The 10,582-nt window shown below is 51.1% G+C and overlaps 1 long non-coding RNA gene across 1 annotated transcript; it reads left to right on the top strand.

The window, feature by feature from the left end:
* The first annotated feature begins 3,620 nt into the window (after positions 1 to 3,620).
* LOC105485279 (uncharacterized) lies at positions 3,621 to 7,334 on the top strand. The gene is made up of 3 exons (XR_989451.2): positions 3,621 to 3,704; positions 4,521 to 4,645; positions 6,265 to 7,334. It is a non-coding gene; the product is annotated as an uncharacterized lncRNA (long non-coding RNA).
* The last annotated feature ends 3,248 nt before the right edge of the window (positions 7,335 to 10,582 follow it).

Genomic DNA, 10,582 nt, shown 5'->3' with positions numbered 1-10,582 from the left:
TCCTTTCTGTGATAGCCTCCTTTCTGTGACAGCCTCCTTTCTGTGTTAGCATCCTTTCTGTGAGAGCCTCCTTTCTGTGACAGCCTCCTTTCTGTGTTAGCATCCTTTCTGTGACAGCCTCCTTTCTGTGACAGCCTCCTTTCTGTGACAGCCTCCTTTCTGTGTTAGCCTCCTTTCTGTGACAGCCTCCTTTCTGTGACAGCCTCCTTTCTGTGATAGCCTCCTTTCTGTGTTAGCATCCTTTCTGTGTTAGCATCCTTTCTGTGACAGCCTCCTTTCTGTGACAGCCTCCTTTCTGTGATAGCCTCCTTTCTGTGACAGCCTCCTTTCTGTGTTAGCCTCCTTTCTGTGACAGCCTCCTTTCTGTGATAGCCTCCTTTCTGTGACAGCCTCCTTTCTGTGTTAGCTTCCTTTCTGTGACAGCATCCTTTCTGTGTTAGCCTCCTTTCTGTGACAGCATCCTTTCTGTGTTAGCATCCTTTCTGTGATAGCCTCCTTTCTGTGACAGCATCCTTTCTTGATAGCCTCCTTTCTGTGACAGCATCCTTTCTGTGATTGCATCCTTTCTGTGTTAGCATCCTTTCTGTGATAGCATACTTCCTTCATCGCTACATCTTTACAACATCTTAAAATTGAGTAGTGTGATTCCTCCAACTTTACTCATCTTTTTTCAAATGTGATTTGGCCATTCTATTTTATTTGACTTTCCCGATAAATTTTAAAATTTGGTTCTCTATATCTACAAAAAATCCATAATTTAGGGGACTTCCCAGCTCTTAGGATGGATATAGTTTGTCTATTCTGGAAAATTCCCAATCTGTCTCCACTTGTTCCCATAACTATTCCGTAATTCTCATCATAAATGTATCAATCATCCTCACTTGATCCTTAAAGCCTCTTAATATTTATTTCCTATGTTTCTCTTTTTGCTTCCAGAACTGCATTTTGAATAATTTCTTCAACTTCATCTTCCAGCTCCTTGATTCTCTCTGCAGTTGTATCAAATGTTCTGCTTACCCTTTCTGTTGAGTCTGATTTCAAATATAGATTTAAAAATTCAAGGGCTTTTGAGTGGTTTTGAAATCTTCTTGGTCAGTTTTGGCAACCTTGTGCTGCTTTCTCCGACTTTCAATATCCTCGTTTATTTCCTTCAATGTGTTAAACATTCTTTTTTTCTGTTCTGTATCTAATACTTTCTGTATCTTCAGTTATTCGCAGTTGACTTTTTGTCTCACGTCTTATTTCCTGTATGTCTCTTTGTTTTGATTATGAGCCCATGTGTCTTGGCATTTTATCTACTGTAATTCTTTGAGGACTTAAAGTGAGTTTCTTCAAGGAGGATTTTATTTTGTTTCTCCCAAGAACTCAGGAGTATTATCAATTCTGGGACACCTCAAGTTAAATTTTTTGTCTTTCTTAAAAATCGTATGTTTAGTGTACATTTAGACCTCAAAGCCCGTGAGCACAGGCTTATGGCTGGGAATTCTGAGGGAAGACTTTACTTGCGCTGCTCTCAGAGCCAAGGCTGGGGCCACCATCGGTGGGCAGAAGTTTTTGTTCCACTGATTCGGGTACTGTGCCCTGGCTGCCCCGCACAGGCCTCAGGCTCTGTCTCCTTCAAGGGTGAGGTCCACTGAAAGTCAGATGACTGGGACCGTGGGTGCCAGCAGACATCTTGGGTAAGAGTGCCAGTTTAAATGCACGCCTTTCTTTTCTCAACGTGTTTCTGACTCTGATAAGTTCTGTTATTTTTCCTCAAACTCAGCCATTCAGTAAAAGAATTTTTTTTTCTTTTCATTTATCTGGCATATTAAGTGTGGTGTACCAAAGCTAGTTATTTTTGAAAAGTAAATCCATCACATTACTGAAAATAAAGTCCAGGCATCTTGAACTTTAAAAGTGTAGACACACCCATCATTGCTCCATAACTCCTAGCAGATAATGTGACCCAACCTTCCTCATTTTGTAGATACACTAACTAAGACTTAGACCTACAAACGTTAAGCAGGAAAGAACACACAGATGGGATGGAAACCACAGCCCAGAGCGCTGGGCACCTGGCAGGACACTCTTCCCGTCCTCCTGTATGCCCTGAGCAGCCAGTTTCCAGTTCAGGGCTTTGTAGCTGAACGCACAGCCCCAGCCTTGCTGACATAGCACCTTCGACCCAGGCTTTGCAGGTGGCCAGTGACGGGGAACAGTGGCAAAGTCCCTTGGGGTGTCTGGGGAGCAAGGGCAGGGGGAGATTCGTGACAGGAACGATGCCCAGACTGAAACAGAAGGGGCGATAAGCAGTGCCCGCCAGCCCACGAGCCACGAGGAGTCACACGGAGATGTCACCTGGCACACATAGAGTCCCACCCACACGTCGCACAGAGTCTGGGCTCTACACGTTTGCAGGTGGCGTGCACATCAGGAAAACCAGTGAAGCCCTGGCGAAAGGCAGACTTTCCTAGCTGCACGTGCCTGTTGGATACAGTCCGAATTAGTGTTATTTTCCAACGTGAAGTTCTGTTTTGGCTGAAATAAGAAAGCGACCCCCACTCGGAGGGAAGCACCTGAGACTCGTGTCCTTCGTTGACTCCTTCGTGCTCGGCGGCGCCAGACCGCTGTCGGAGAGACCGCATCTCAGTGGACACAGCGCATTTGTGTGGCCAGCACAGACACAGAGAACCCCAGAGTAAGCCTCCTCCTGCCTCCCTGCACCCACACGCATGCCAGCGTCTCTGCGCTCACAGTCTCTCCGCCCTGCCCACTAGGGGAAGAGTGCCCGGGCACTGCAAGAATTTAGTACCAACTTCCCTTCCTCCTTCCTTCTTTCCTTCCTTCCTTTCTTCCTTTCTTCCTTCCTTCCTTCTTTCCTTCCTTCCTTCCTCTATTCCTCCCTCTTTCCCTTCCTTTTTTCCTTCTTCCTTCCTTCTTTCCTTCTTTCCTTTCTCCCTTCCTCCCTCTCTCCCCTCCTTCCCTGCCTTCCTCTCTCTCTTCATTCCTTCCTCCTCCCTCCTCCCTCCCTCCCTCCTTCCATTCCTTTCTTCCTTCCTTCCTCTCTCCCTCCCTCTTTCCCTTCTTTTTTTCTTCCTTTCTTCCTTCCTTCTTTCCTTTCTCCCTCCCTCTCCCCTCATTCCCTGTCTTCCTCTCTCTTTATTCCTTCCTTCTCCCTCCCCTTCCTTCCTTTCCTCCTTCCTCCCGTCCTCCCTCCCTCCATCCCTTCCTTCTTTCCCTCCTTCCTCCCTCCTTCCCTCTTTCCCTACCTTCCTTCCTTTCTTTAATTTCTTCCCTCTTTTCTTTCTTCCTTTCTTGTCTCCCTCCCTCCCTCTCTCCCTTTCTTCCCTGCCTTCCTCTCTCTCTTCATTCCTTCCTCCTCTCTCACACCCTCTCTCCCTCACACCCTCTCTCCTTCTCTCCCTCCCTCCTCCCTTCTCCTGCTTCCTCAGAACCCTGGTTTCCCTGGTTCCCTGGTTCTCTGGCTTCCTGGTTCCCTGGTTGGTTCCCTGGTGCCCTGGTTTCCTGGTTCCCCTGGTTCTCTGGTTCCCTGGTTTCCTGTTTCACTGTTTCCTGGTTCCCTGGTTTCCTGGTTCCCTGGTTCCCTGGTTCCCAGGTTTCCTGGTTCCCTGGTTCCTTGGTTCCCTGGTGTCCCGGTACCCTGGTTCCTGTTCCCATGGCTGCCGTATCTATTATGCATGCGCCCCTCCTGTTCCATGAAGGTAATGGGTGCTCCTCCTCCCTTGATCTTTCTTTGCTCTTCTCTTCCAAAAAAAGTGGGGGGTGCATATTAAACAAACACTCATCACAGTCTTCATTATTTTGGCAAGGAAAACAAATGGGAATCAAATCGTCTTTTTCCTGTCAGGGTGCTGATGAAGGAAATGTCAATAAACAGAACAATGTACTGTGTGACTGCCTGGCTTGAGATCTTCGAGTACAATAAAATAAAATAAAATCCTAACAGTGAGAAGAGTTTCATCACATTCTGTTTCAAACTCCAGGCTACACTTTCTCGATGCTAACCGGTCCTCACCTGGCTAACACGGACTGAATAAGAACCGGCGTTGGCAGGTTCAGGATCTAGAGGCAAGATCCTAGCAGCCCGATGCCCTCAGACCCAAGCCCGGCCCCAGCTCCCTCGTGTCACACAGCCACACACAGCCCCACACAGCCCCACCACCTTCACTACAGGCATGGTCGAGGCACGAATGGTTTATCTCAAATATCTGCAGGCATTGTTACTCACCAAGAGGGCTTGGACACTCATGTGCAAAGGCAGAGACAGGGAAACAGAGAGAAAGACAAAGGGGTGGTGGGAGAGGCTTTTGAAAGAGCATTCAAGGGTGTTCTGAGGAAGACATCCAAGCATGCAAGTGGCCTATTAGCTCTGATGTGACCTAGTACACTGGCTTCAGCAGGAAGTCACACAGGTCCAAGCATCAAGCGGCCTGTTAGCCCCTACTGTAACCGAGTACACTTGTTTCAGCAGAAGTCACACAGGATCCTGAAAGCGTCCTCATTCTTGCTCCATACAGATTCTGGATGGAGGTCTCATGAGGGATTCAGGCAGAGGCTGATGAAAACATAAAACGGGCCAGTCTCCAGATGCAAGGGAGAGCTGGAGACAGTGTTCGTAGGTTGACTAGGCAGCTTTGACCAGGTGTGACAAAGGTAGCCCAGGTGTCCCAGTCTAGTCATGTTTCTATCACAAAATGCCTTGGAATTGGTAATTTATAAACAATAGAAATTTATTTCTTATCGTTCTGGAGGCGGGGAAGTCCGCGATCAAGACACCAGCTGGTTCCCGGTCGGTGAGGACCCAGCCTGTGCTTCCAAAATGGCGCCTCTGGGCCGCATCCTCAGGTGGGGAGGGGGTGGGAGAGGAAAAGGGGCTGGGTGTGTCCTTTGGCCTCCATTATAAGGCGAGGATCCTGTTCACGAGGGAGGAGCCCCATCACCAAGCCTCCTCTCAGAAGGCCCCACCTGTTAACAACATCACATGGGGCTTAGGTTTCGCTCTACACATTTGAGAGGCACCTACATTCAGGCTGTAGCACCTGGTGGCCCCCCACTGCTTCCCATACTGCCAGAGGCTGGGGCAGCGTCCCAACCCACCATGTTCCACCAGCAAGATGGCTCCTATCAGCCAGATGTGTGGGATCCGGGCACACTGGCAAGAAGCAGGGAGGGCAGCACAGACCCGGCCGCCCCGTGGCTGCTCTGGGAGACTGTGTCCCTGTTGGAGACTGTGATAGATCCACTCTCTGTCCTAGCCATTGCTTCACCTGTCCTGTCCATCAACCCCTCTGCCAGTATCATACGGTAAATAGTACCATGAATACTACAGCTCCAGGCACCCAGGTGGCATCAGAGAACTGACAAATTAGAGTTTAACGATATCCTCAGTTTGTAGCCGGGGCTGCTTCGGAGCTGACGACTGGGGGGTATTGCTGTCTGGAGCTGATGACTGGGCGGCATTGTTGTCTGAAGCTGACGACTGGGTGACATTGTTGTCTGGAGCTGACGACTGGGGGGAGCATTGCTGTCTGGAGCTGACGACTGGGGGGCATTGCTGTCTGGAGCTGACGACTGGGGGGCATTGCCGTCTGGAGCTGACGACTGGGGGGCATTGCCGTCTGGAGCTGACGACTGGGGTGCATTGCTGTCTGGAGCTGACGACTGGGGGGCATTGCTGTCTGGAGCTGACGACTGGGTGACATTGTTGTCTGGAGCTGATGACTGGGGGGTATTGCTGTCTGGAGCTGACGACTGGGGGGCATTGCTGTCTGGAGCTGACGACTGGGTGACATTGTTGTCTGGAGCTGACGACTGGGTGACATTGTTGTCTGGAGCTGGCGACTGGGGGGTATTGCTGTCTGGAGCTGACGACTGGGTGACATTGTTGTCTGGAGCTGGCGACTGGGGGGCATTGCTGTCTGGAGCTGGCGACTGGGGGGTATTGCTGTCTGGAGCTGACGACTGGGGGGGCATTGCTGTCTGGAGCTGGCGACTGGGGGGTATTGCTGTCTGGAGCTGACGACTGGGGGGCGTTGCTGTTTGGTTGTTGTCAAGCCTCCCCGAGGTCCAAGGTCACCAGAAGGAATGCCCCAGAAGGAGAGGCCATAACTGTAGTTCTAGGAGTCTGAGGCCCAGTTTAACCTTTTCTCTCCATCATTCAGCAGCTTAGAAATTCATGTCATTCCCTCTCTAGGCCTCAATTTTTCTCTACCTGTAAAATGGGGTGCTTGAGCTGAATTCCCTTTACCTGTGAAATCCTAGGACCCCGTCATGTCACTTCCATGCAGCAGAGGCAGCGGCCACTGGAGAGGGACACAAAGCACCTGGTGCTTGTTTAAACGCAAGGAGCTGGGTTTCGAAGACTCCACGAGGGACTTTAAGACCCTACGTTACTTATCGACATCAAAAGAGGAGAAGATAAAGCCTCCCAATTCTTCCTCCCACTTCCTCAGGTGGCCAATGCTGCTTTTATTGTGGAATGGGTTTGCCAGAAAGCCTCAGGCTGAGAGGTAAGACTCGGGTCTCTGAAAAATGACAGCTTGACATCAGACCAACAAAATCAATTTCCAAATTGATTAAAAACGTCCTCAAATAAAACTCCACTGGCTTTCTCGAATCCCATTGTAAAAGGTCATCTGGGAAGTAAGTATCATATTTGTTTTAAGTTGGCAGGAGCCCACAGCACACTTGAGGCCCTACAGTTTCGGGGTCAGGCTGGGCTGACTGGGCCCACCCGTGCCTCCGCCCTCATCACAGCCCCCAGCTCCAGGGTGCCCACCAGACAGGGCGGGAAGCCATCTCCAGGCTGGCTCTTCATCTTGGCTCTTTGAAAAGCTTTGGGTGAATGAAGTATGCCTCTCGGATCAAATAAACAATCAACAATTGGCTGCTGTCATTAAGGGAGAGGGAGACATATCCTGGGGGCATTTTGTGTGATTATGGGGTGATTTATGATTCACAGAGATCAAGTGATAAACATACTGAAATGCCAAGAAAGAAAATTGGAGAGAAAAATTGCTACAAATTTTATTCTTATTTTTTAAGGAGATTATTTTATTTGCAAGATTTGCAATTGATGCAAAACCTGTAAATGCAGGTGCCCAGCTGTCAAATCCTCTCCCTTCCAGACCCTTCGTAAAGGTGTGACCTGCTTCAAGAGACGTGATATTTGAAAAATGAAATCTACACATTAAGATACATGAAGAGTGACTGTTGACGTGTCAAAAGGATTTGCCACTTTACAAAAGATTCATCCCAGTGTTTCTTAAAGAACCATACAACGGCGATGTATTTTAAATGCCTTTCAATTAAAAGAATTGACTCATGCTCAACTTGGCTTCAACATTATTTCAACTTTATTTCACCTTAAATATCATACAATAAAAACTCACTGTACTGATTTTTATCCTGGGGCAATGTATCTTTCCCTAGGTTTGATGGAGGAATCTGGCTCTGAAGGTGGCACAGCAGAAAACCAGCTCTCATTCTATTCTGCCATTAACTGGTATCAGTGAGCACGGTCCCTTGGGACTCAGTTTCCCCATCTGTAAAACGGGGACAAGCTACTTGCCCACTAAGCCTATGTTTCAAAAGGGCCATGGGTTTAAAAACACAGAAAACAAAGGCGCCCCGTGCTTACCAACATGAGGTGTTAATATTCTGTCCCCTGGCCACGTCTGAAACGGCCCGCCTACACAGGATGGCTGCTGGACCAGTCCCGGGCAGCGTTAGTAGGGCCTCCGGCTACATTCAGGCTGTTTCCCTCCATGTCCATTTCTGACTTCAAGGCCTTCACGCTGGGCCCCATCTCATCCTCCCTCTGAAGCCAGATTAACAAGAAAGGATCCAATGCTTGATCACTCACCTCATGCCACCCAATGTCCATTGATGCCAGGACACCAGGTACTGAGCTCTTCCCACAGCCTGCCCAGGCCCCCACTGGCAATCGAATCCCACTGTGCAGATGAACAAACAAACCCCCCATCTCAGGGACTGCCCACAGTCACACAGCCGGGAACACACACTATGTGTTCTGTGCGTTCAGTGTCTCCTCTGCTGACACCTGTGCTCTGCCCACAAGTGAAGGGACTTCTCCGCCGTCAGCACACCAAGCGGGGAGCAGAGGCCACCACCACCACACCGAGGTGGGAGCAGAGGCCATCCCGGGGCAGTTGGCCACCCGACAGCCTGCGTGCACATTGGAAGCTGGCCTGTCATTTTTTTGGGCCCAGGGAAGGAACACAGGTCATGGGAGATGATCTCCCCCCTGGAGACCTGTGGCATCATCCAGGCCCTTCTCGCCCTCTCAGCCAGGGCAGGGTGGCACCAAGTTCTTCACCTCTGAGGGCTGAAGTGGCATAGACACCTCTGCAAGCCAGAGCCCTTCCTCTCAGGTCTGCAGTGGCCAGCACCCCTCTCATTTGGTGGTTGGGTCACAAATGTTCTTCCTGGGAGTCTCTGCCACCAATGAAGTGTCCCAGACAGCTGCCGTGAAAGAGACCTAGGGCAGGCTTCTGAGGAGGAGCTGCCCCAAAGGACCACCAGTCCCTGAGGGTCTTGGCAGATGAGCTCAGCTGCAGATGCCAGGCCAGGGGAGCGTGAGCCAGTTCTCAGGAGCTCTGGATGCTTCTAAGGAGGGGCGTCTGTGCAGAGGTGCGTTTCTTCGTGTTGACATGAAGAGGAAGGCACAAGTGGAGACCACCACGGTGTGCCGTGCTCCAGTGTCCAGAGGACCGTCACATTGCTCAAATCCGCAGCCAGGCGGCACCTCCGCGAGCTGGGCATGTGACGCAGTGGTGTCTTAGTGACAGTCGGCTCAGCTCCTGGAGGGGACACTGAGTGGTGAAGCGGGGGCTTGTCCGGATTGCTGTGCCTCACCCACCCAGCATGTCCATCTCCGTTCCCCCATCCCACCTTGCACAGGGAAAGCTGAGCTGCTGGGGGCACGCTGTCCTCAAATCTCCCTGGCCTCAGCAGCGTTAGCCTGGGTCTCGGGCGGTCCTCCAGACCCTGAACTTCGAAGGGACGCAGAGTCAGGGCTTCCACTCACAGGCTGGCTGCCGCCGGCCGCCACTCACACGGGACGCACGGACCACAGGGTTCCTTTGATCTTCATTCTGCAGCTCCCACATCTGAGCCCTGGGCACTCACCCCTAAAAATCCTCCTCCTAAGCAACCAGCAAGGATTCCATGGATGACAAAGGGGTGGGGCGGTGTGGGGAAGGTGCCACCTCCCACAGCCCCCACTGCAGGCAGGAGCTTTGCTGCAGCACAAATGACCCGAGGGGCCTGTCCTGCTGGAGCCGGGTCCACCTGGCCCCAAAGACCCTGTGGGAGAGCCAGGTGTGGGGGTCGCCATTCATCCTAGAGCTTCCATCCCAAATATCTCAGCTCAACTTTTTCCTTAGCTTCCCCGCTGACCAAGCATCCTTAACACACGCCTGTGTATCCACACCGAAAAGCCCACTGTGTGCCTAGTGTCGCTTCCCGAAGGCTGTGGGGCCTACCGGAAGAAATGGAAGTAACTGTGCAGGCTGAGCCAGAGTGGGCTCCCGTGGAAGACATCGCAGAGGGGTCTCTGGGAACCGAATGGGTGAAGGTCGCGTGCACTTGAGAGAAATCACTGCCAGCAGGAAGAGCAAGTGGGTCCCTCCTGCTGGCCTCCTTGTCCAGTCCCTTCTGCCGAGAAGAGAGGAAGCACAATGCTGTCCTCTGCCGTTTTATCAGCAGCGCCCCCAACGTGAAGACGTAGCAGGTGGAAAACAGAGGCTTTGCGCGGTGGAGTCCTGAGGGTCTGGGGAGCCACGATGTACTGGGGGAGTGCCTGCCAGGGCTGTGCAGCTGCTCTGAAAACTCACCAAATTTGGAGTCGATGATGGACAAACGCCCCCGTGAGCAACAGAGCTGCCAGGCCCTGAGCACACTTTCCTTAGGGGACCACATCCCCAGGCAGCACCCACGGAGCTGCTGAACACACCGCACCAAAGACTGGGACTCCGCACAGCCCCACGGGGCATGCCAAGGGCAAGTCCAAATCTTCGTGTGAGTGAGGGGACCGTCACCCTGCCCTGGGTTAAACTAACAGCTAAAACACACACAAACACAGACGGACACATGCACATGAGCACACTCACATGCATGCACATATGCACATGCATATACGCACACAAGCACATGTACACACACATACACACACATATGTATGCCATACATGCAACATGCATGTGTGTGCACAACACACAAGCACACAGGCACACATACACACGTGCACACACATATATGCACAAGCACACACACGTATGCATGCACACAAGCATACGTGCCCCCACAAGGCAACATACATGTGCATGCACAACACACAAACACACACATATAAGTGCACACCTGCATATGCACAGCACACACATGGGCATGCACTAGTGCACACATACATATGCACGTGCAAATGAGGACACATGTGTGCACACACAAACACACGTGCACATGCTATGCCCTGTGGCTTCCTTTCTTTTACACATGTTGCTGCACTGGGGGACAACCTCCTTCAACTTCCTTTCAAACACTACCCAGAAATACTGAG

This window comes from Macaca nemestrina, chromosome 16 (genome assembly GCF_043159975.1).
Source record: "Macaca nemestrina isolate mMacNem1 chromosome 16, mMacNem.hap1, whole genome shotgun sequence".
Classification (NCBI taxonomy): Eukaryota; Metazoa; Chordata; class Mammalia; order Primates; family Cercopithecidae; genus Macaca; species Macaca nemestrina.
This window is presented reverse-complemented; position numbering and strand designations above follow the sequence as displayed.